Source organism: Gobius niger (genome assembly GCF_951799975.1).
Source record: "Gobius niger genome assembly, chromosome: 23".
NCBI classification, from domain to species: domain Eukaryota; kingdom Metazoa; phylum Chordata; class Actinopteri; order Gobiiformes; family Gobiidae; genus Gobius; species Gobius niger.
This window is the reverse complement of record NC_136874.1, coordinates 12,443,312-12,450,473: the sequence shown is the minus strand read 5'-3', so window position 1 is coordinate 12,450,473 and position 7,162 is coordinate 12,443,312.

Below are 7,162 nucleotides of genomic sequence, written 5' to 3'. Positions count from 1 at the left end.
GTCTTCCTTTGTGTCCCTCTTGTGTCCTTGCTAGTGTCTTCCCATAGCGTCCCCTCTTGTGTCCTTGCTAGTGTCTTCTCTTGTGTCCACCTTTGTGTCCTTGCTAGTATCTTCCCATAGCGTCCTCCTCCCTAGTGTCCTCCCGAAGTCAAAAGTCATTTTTTTCTTTTGTATAGCCTATTAATGCACACTCCAGAACAGTAGGTGGCGCTGTGCAGATGAACTGTCAATGCCACAGACTCAAAACAAAGAAGGAGGTTTGTTCCCATTCATAAGTTTAGCAAAACTCTGATGAAATGTATGGGGTAACTGCCTGAGCGCCCCGTGTCGGGGGCATGGCGCCCTTGACCCGCCCTCGCAGCCTGCACTGTGGCAAACAGAGATTAGCGACAGAGCAGGGTTAAGTTCACTGCGTCTCCTGCTGAGACAGTGGACATGTCCTGAGGAGGAGGGGGGCAGTCTGGACCTGCTCCCCAGGCACGCTTTCACACACAAGGCCACAGTCGGTCACACTGTCACCAGAGTGTCTGAGGGCCAAGTCCAAATGTTACGGGAACATAATTCAATGATTAGCAGTGACAGTATTTTAGCTCCAACGCAGATTAAAAATAAAAATACAACAAAAATGTCCAATGTGCACTGCAAAATCTTATGCATCTAAAAAAATATCTTCTAACTATACTTTAATGGGTTATTGGTAGTTATTTTGTTGTAATATGAAGCATCATTTAACCTCTTACTCCTCGCCTTAACTGAATTCATTTCCTCCAGTATGGCTTTACTCAAATCTAAAAGCTTCTTGGCAGGAGATTACAGCCTCTAGGCCAGTGTAATGCCTCATTTGAAAGCTAAGACCTACAAAACTGATTGTAATGTTGTTGCGATGTGCCCTTGTTTTTGTCACGTTTTTGTTGCTTTTTCACCACTTTCTAGTTGCGTTTTTGTTGCTTTTTTATTGTGTTATTGTTGCTTTTCTGGTATGATTTCATCAAATTTTTTGTTGCATTGTTGTTACAGGTTGACTTTACTAAAGCTAATGCAGTTATGTCTAAGTATATATGGCTTTGGTGGAGGAGCAGTGTCAGTGTAGTAGTAGTAGTAGTAGTAGTAGTAGTAGTAGTAGTAGTAGTAGTAGTAGTAGTAGTAGTAGTAGTAGTAGTAGTAGTAGTTAAAAGCAGTTAAGGTAGACCAGAAAGCAGTAATTAATTGTTCTTTTTAATTGGTGCATAAGCAAAGTTTAATGTCATATCTTTATTCTTTGCCGCAGTATTTTCTGATGTGACTGCATCATGACGTGTGTACGTCCTTCTCCGTGTGCCGTAGTTATTATTTTGTTTTCTTAGTAGACATATTTGAGGTTTGCAAATATTTACTGTGCAGACTTGATCAGCGTCACAACAATCCAGAGAGGAACCAGACAGACCAGTCACCAGACAGATCAGAGAAGCTGCTTGTGTTTTTAGAACAGCGTAGTCAGGCTTTCCACTGGTTATTCAGTTATTCAGCCTTTCCAAGTACTGTCGGATTACTTCACTACTGCAGCCACGTCTTTCACCAGGGAACTGTCTATTCTGTGGGAAAAATCCACTTTGTGATGTTAATTATTTTACTGGGCATGGGCACAACATGGGTCATGCATAGAGGTATGCAACCATAACCATACTGTACCAATGGGCCACACCGCTGGTTTAAAACTAGCAGTCACCAAGGCATTAACTCCTTCAAACTTAGTCAGGATCAGAAAGACATTAAACCAGTTATTTGCACTTAAATTATGTCAGTGACAACAGTGGGCACAGCCTTCATGACTTTTATGCCAGTGACAACAGTGGGAACAGTCTAAATGACCTTTATGTCTGGGCACAGCCTTAATGATGTCTATGTCAGTGACTACAGTGGGCACAACCTTAATTACCTTAATGCCAGTGACAACAGTGGCTGTGACTAGTACCTGTCATTATGTCCCACTCTCCTTTCACATTGATAAAATCTAAACAAAAACAAGAACACGTGTTGTATTGATCACAGTGTATCCAATGTTGTATGTTTATATACATATTTACTGTGTGTCACGGTGTTTATCACTAAAACTACACCTTTTCCAAAATCAGATTTCCTCATCTGTCCTGAGCTGCAGGTCCTGCGGCTGCAGGTCCTGCGGCTCAGGTCCTGAGCTGCAGGTCCTGCGGCTCAGGTCCTGAGCTGCAGGTCCTGCGGCTGCGCTCTGATGTGTGCATCCTGTTTACACACACACACTCCTCTCAGTATGAAAGGCATGTAAGTGAGTGTTGGCCTGTGCCGCCCCTGACTTCGCACCCCTGTCACTCATCTCTATTTTGGGTGCCATCTCTTTGTTTACCCCACGTCAGCTGCTTCGCCCCAAACAGACTTGACCTACATAGACACGCGGCACCTCCACAACAAAGGCATGTGCGACTATCTCTGCTCTCGCCTCATGCCTTTCTTCAAATGAGCTTTTGATCTCATGCGCATAGAGCAACTCGCTAAGAGTACTTTAAAATACACAGAGTACTCATTACTTCATTATTAGGTTATTTGGAGGCTTCGTTAGGTTTGTGCAGGATGGTCACACTGCAAAAAGTTATCAAATATGTCAGATGTTCTTAAAATAAGCTCTTGATTTTGAGTTGCTATTTCAGTGCAGTTACTTCAGAAAAATATGACCAAAAGTAAGGCCACTCTGAAAGGGGACCCGTCAGAGCATGGTCAAGTTCACCGCTTAGCCTCAGGGAAAACGATCGGTGCAGAGGTTAGCATTCCTGCCTCACGAAGGTGCAAAAAAGGCCCCAGGTTCGCTTCCCAAACAGCCGGGTATGTGGTCTCTCTGTGATCAAGTTTCTCCTTGCACTTAAAACAGGCAGAACAGGCTAATCGCTCAAAACGTGGGACAGCTGCTGAAAATCTGTGTGTTTCCTAGTTATATTTATGGGGGCAATGGGCTGACTCAGAGCTTTGCAGATATTCTTGTTTTTAATGGCATATTGTGTCTTTCTTGATACGCATCACGACAGCAGCCTCTGATGAATCTCACAGTCCTCCCGGTTACTGTGACGTGGCATTTCTGTGTTAATGTTGTGTCCAGTGGTTTGTGTTGCTGATGCTGCTAATCCCAGTCTGGACCACACGCTTTAAAGCCACGGGACACCTGCTCTCTCCGCAGGGGGTGGTCCCAGGCAGGACACCCAAAGAGGATTTTTAAGGTCAGTACTGGGGCAGATGGTCTGTACACGTCTGGGAAGAGAGGGATATTTATACGCTCCATGAGCCGGGTCAGGAGCTAAAACAGGACCGTGCTGGTGGTAAACATCATTTAAGGCATTGGACAAAATACACGTTTTGTTTCAGTAATCCTGGATATTCAGTCTGTTTCTCAAAAGCTCAGCACGCTCTGCTCGAGGCAGCACGTCTGAACGTGGAGGAGCAGCAGCTTTACGTCGCGCTTCTGCCAGTCATATTTAGCGCCCAGCCACCTGCAGACATGTTTCATATTTCAATATGATTCCAAACAGAGCTTCGCCTGGCTATCACCAGACTGCTGTGTGCGCTCGAATCATTTCAAACTGCACAGCAGCCTGGGGACCATGGCCCAAATCTTCACATGGATTTGAGGACCAATCACAGAATGAGAAGGAACGGCGCGACTATGATGCGCTATTCGACATACGGAAGATTGTAGTTTGTTTACGAATTTAAAAACAAAATTAAGTTCATTTACGGATCCAACATGACAACAGCAGAAGCATTAGACTGTGTTCTAATTTTTTTAGCTCGAAAGTTTACAGTGGGTACGTCATTGGATACGATGATATGATTGGCTGTGGCTACGTGCAGACACATGATAGACATTCGTTGTGCCCAATAAACAGCTATGGATGATCGTAAACCACACCTCTCCTACGAGAAAATGAATTGGTATGATATAACCGAGAGCCGAGAGTTGGAGGTGCTGATCTTCCGGCCACATAGTTGGGCAGATGAAGTCAGTTTTGTGGGCAAACTGCTCACTTTGTGAAGCGAAGATTTGGTGTAAATGTTTCCAAGGACCTTGGTTTGTAAAAGCCCATGAGCCGCCCAAAAAACTAAATGCAGGCACCATTTCCATTGATACTTATACTGTGAATGGGTCCAATGTCACAACATGATAATTATCTTTGTTTACTTTGGAGTAAATATTTATTTGCCACCATCAAGTATGTTACAAAAACATTCTGCTGCGTTGTCTTGACCTACATTTTTATTGAGCATTGATATATAATTAACAATTTGGATGTGCAGAAGGGATTGTGACAGCTAGAAACGAGTTTGGGCCAAAACTAAATATTGACAGTTTGAACAGTTAGAATCAGGTACCCCAGCTTTAAGGACCTGCTGCATTCAAAAGACTGTGACACACACGTTGTTTGTGTCAGGATTTTGAAATCTGGTCCAGTGTGGTCAGGATAATAATCACAGCGTTATTGGGCCTTTTGTTCTGACTGAACTGATTGATTTGGTTTTGGATTTCATGTTATCCATTAAAAAACGCATCGTCTGTATGGCTTTATTGTGAAACATAAATGACCAGTGCTCGTGAGTCTGGGAGGATTTATCGACAGTCTGAATAACATAAAGGTCTGGCCTGTGTCTTGTGCTTTCAAACATGAGTGACGGCCGTGGCACAAATCCTCTGTGATCCCGGCCGCAGAGAACATCCTGTCCTCAGCGGCGCGCGCTCAAAGAAAGCACCTTTGTGAATGAGACGGGATTTAGGAAAGTGCCATCTGCAGACCAGTGTGGGAGCCACTGACCGCTCCGCCGGCCGGGACGGGGATCGTTTACATTTGTGAGCTCTAATTCACGATCAATGCACAGCGCTGCATGGAAAAATGCATAGACAGATGCCATTTGTTTATGTTTGAAGAGGATTAATAAAAGGACGAGGGAGTAGGGCTAATCCTGTAAAAGCGATCACATATGGGAGATTAAAGGGATGCTACAGGCCGGTGGCTACAGGTTTGAATATATTTGTTCGAATCTGATATTGGTTTTACTGATACCTATTGTAATGTTGAATCAGAAAGCCGAGTGGATCCCAAAACCAGTTTGCAAAAGGAAAAAAAATCCAAGACCTTGTGTATGAACCACACTGGTCACGCCTGTCTAAACTGAGGCCTCTTGGCTATTAAATCAAATCCATACTGTTTCCTACACCGCGATCTCTCTTCAGCATTTGACCGTGAGTGACCATACGTATGTCAATGGGATAATTTTAGCCTCCTTCTTCCTGAAGCTATAAGGAAGTGGGGCACAGACCGGACGTTCCTCGCTCTAATGGACCTTCGATTGAAACCTTTGTCCTTCCTACCTCCACGTGCTTGTCTTAACTATTGGGCTGCAAGGTTTGTCCTTCCGCAATCGAGGTTTTGACTACTGCAGTAACTTCACCATAGAGGTTTTCTTCTGTCTCTGGCATTTGAGTGATCAGGACCGTGGAGCCTTGCGATCTCAGGTTCAGCTGCAACAGATAAAAGTTTGAGTTTCCAATAAAGCAGATTCTAAAGTGTTTAGATAGACGCTATTTGACTCCATCCCGAAATGATTTTAGTCACATGGCTGTCCCCCAGTGGTACTCTGAAACTCGGGGGAAAGTCCTCCAGAAGAGGGCCACATAAAACCCAAGTCTAAAAGTAACATGACTTCCTTCACTCATCATTTTAGCAGTTTATGCATTTAAATGTGTCAGATATAAAAATCGCAAATCGAATCGCAATATTTGTCAATGGCGATTAGGTTTTTTTTGGTTTTTTTAATCAAAATTGCGCAGCTCTCGTCCTACTTTTGTCCTTTGTCTATTTTTTGTTCCATTCCAGCTCCAAAACTAGGATGAAAAAGCAACAAAGAGCGACAAATTGATTAAAAACGGCCTCATATGCAATGACGCCAAACATTTCTGCCAGTTCTTCTTGGGTGTGTTTCAAGGTATAGGCTGCGTTCACCATTGTATCATAGTGTCAGTTGGAGGGCAGGGGCCAATACAACTCTATGGGAGAAATACAATTTTTTATGGCTGAAAGTCCTTTCTACTGGATCACGCTCATGTTTTCGAACATTGTCACCGCTTTCGGACGCCTTTCAGAGAAAATAATTGGACATCTGTTCATATGTGCTGACAGAGAAGGCAGTGAACTTTCAGACAGTTTTTGTTTCATGTGGATTCTCCCAGTGATTACAAAGGTATTCACCAAAAACGAAGAAAAAGAAGTTTCAAAATAGCAGATGTGTTTTTTACGAAAATGAGCGACCATAAAGTGTGATGAAAACATGACAAAAATACAAAAAGTGGCAAAAGGCGAAGAAAATGTGGCAAAAACGCAAAAAAAAAAGCAATGAAAAAAAATGAGCCGATTCATGTGTATTAGAAAAATAAAATAAAATAATAAAAAACGTAAAATTGAGAATTAATTACATTTAAATTCAACTTAAATGTTGCATTGATTATTACAAATATTAAATTGTAAAATGAAATACTAATGCTGGGTATGTAGCGTCATATGCAGCTAACAGGGCGTATCGGGGGTCACAGTTTGGACCTATGGGATACAAGTGTACGCTGCAAATCAACCACCACTCGGTGTTCTGTCTAAAGATAGACGTTTACTTTGGCATCTGCTCTTTGTTAAATCTTCCTTTCTCCAGTTAAAAACACCAAGAGCCTATAAACTACTGGTCGTTAAACTTAAAGGCCTCCAAGTGTTCTTTCATTGAATCCATTCATTGGAGCAAGTGTCACAATAACAATAATTACTCACACACCTGTGCTGTGGAATGTGATACTCTGCACTGTTTGGAACCACTTCAAATCACATTAAACAGACGCCACAACCTACACTCGATTCGACCTTCCCAGGCAGCATGGAGGTCCACGTGAGGCGCACACATGGAGGAGGAGGAGGAGGAGTGTCGGGCTCTGGGTGGGCTCGTGCCTCTGCAGCCAATCAGAGGCGGGGGTACAGAAACATGCATACATTAGGGCCCGACCGCCTGCGCATACATCTCATCTCCGAGAGGAAGCCATTCATGAAGCGGTCATGTGGTTTCTAGGTCAATTCAAGACACAGGAGACAAAAAGGGGCCAGTATTTCTCTACGGGTGAGAAACTATT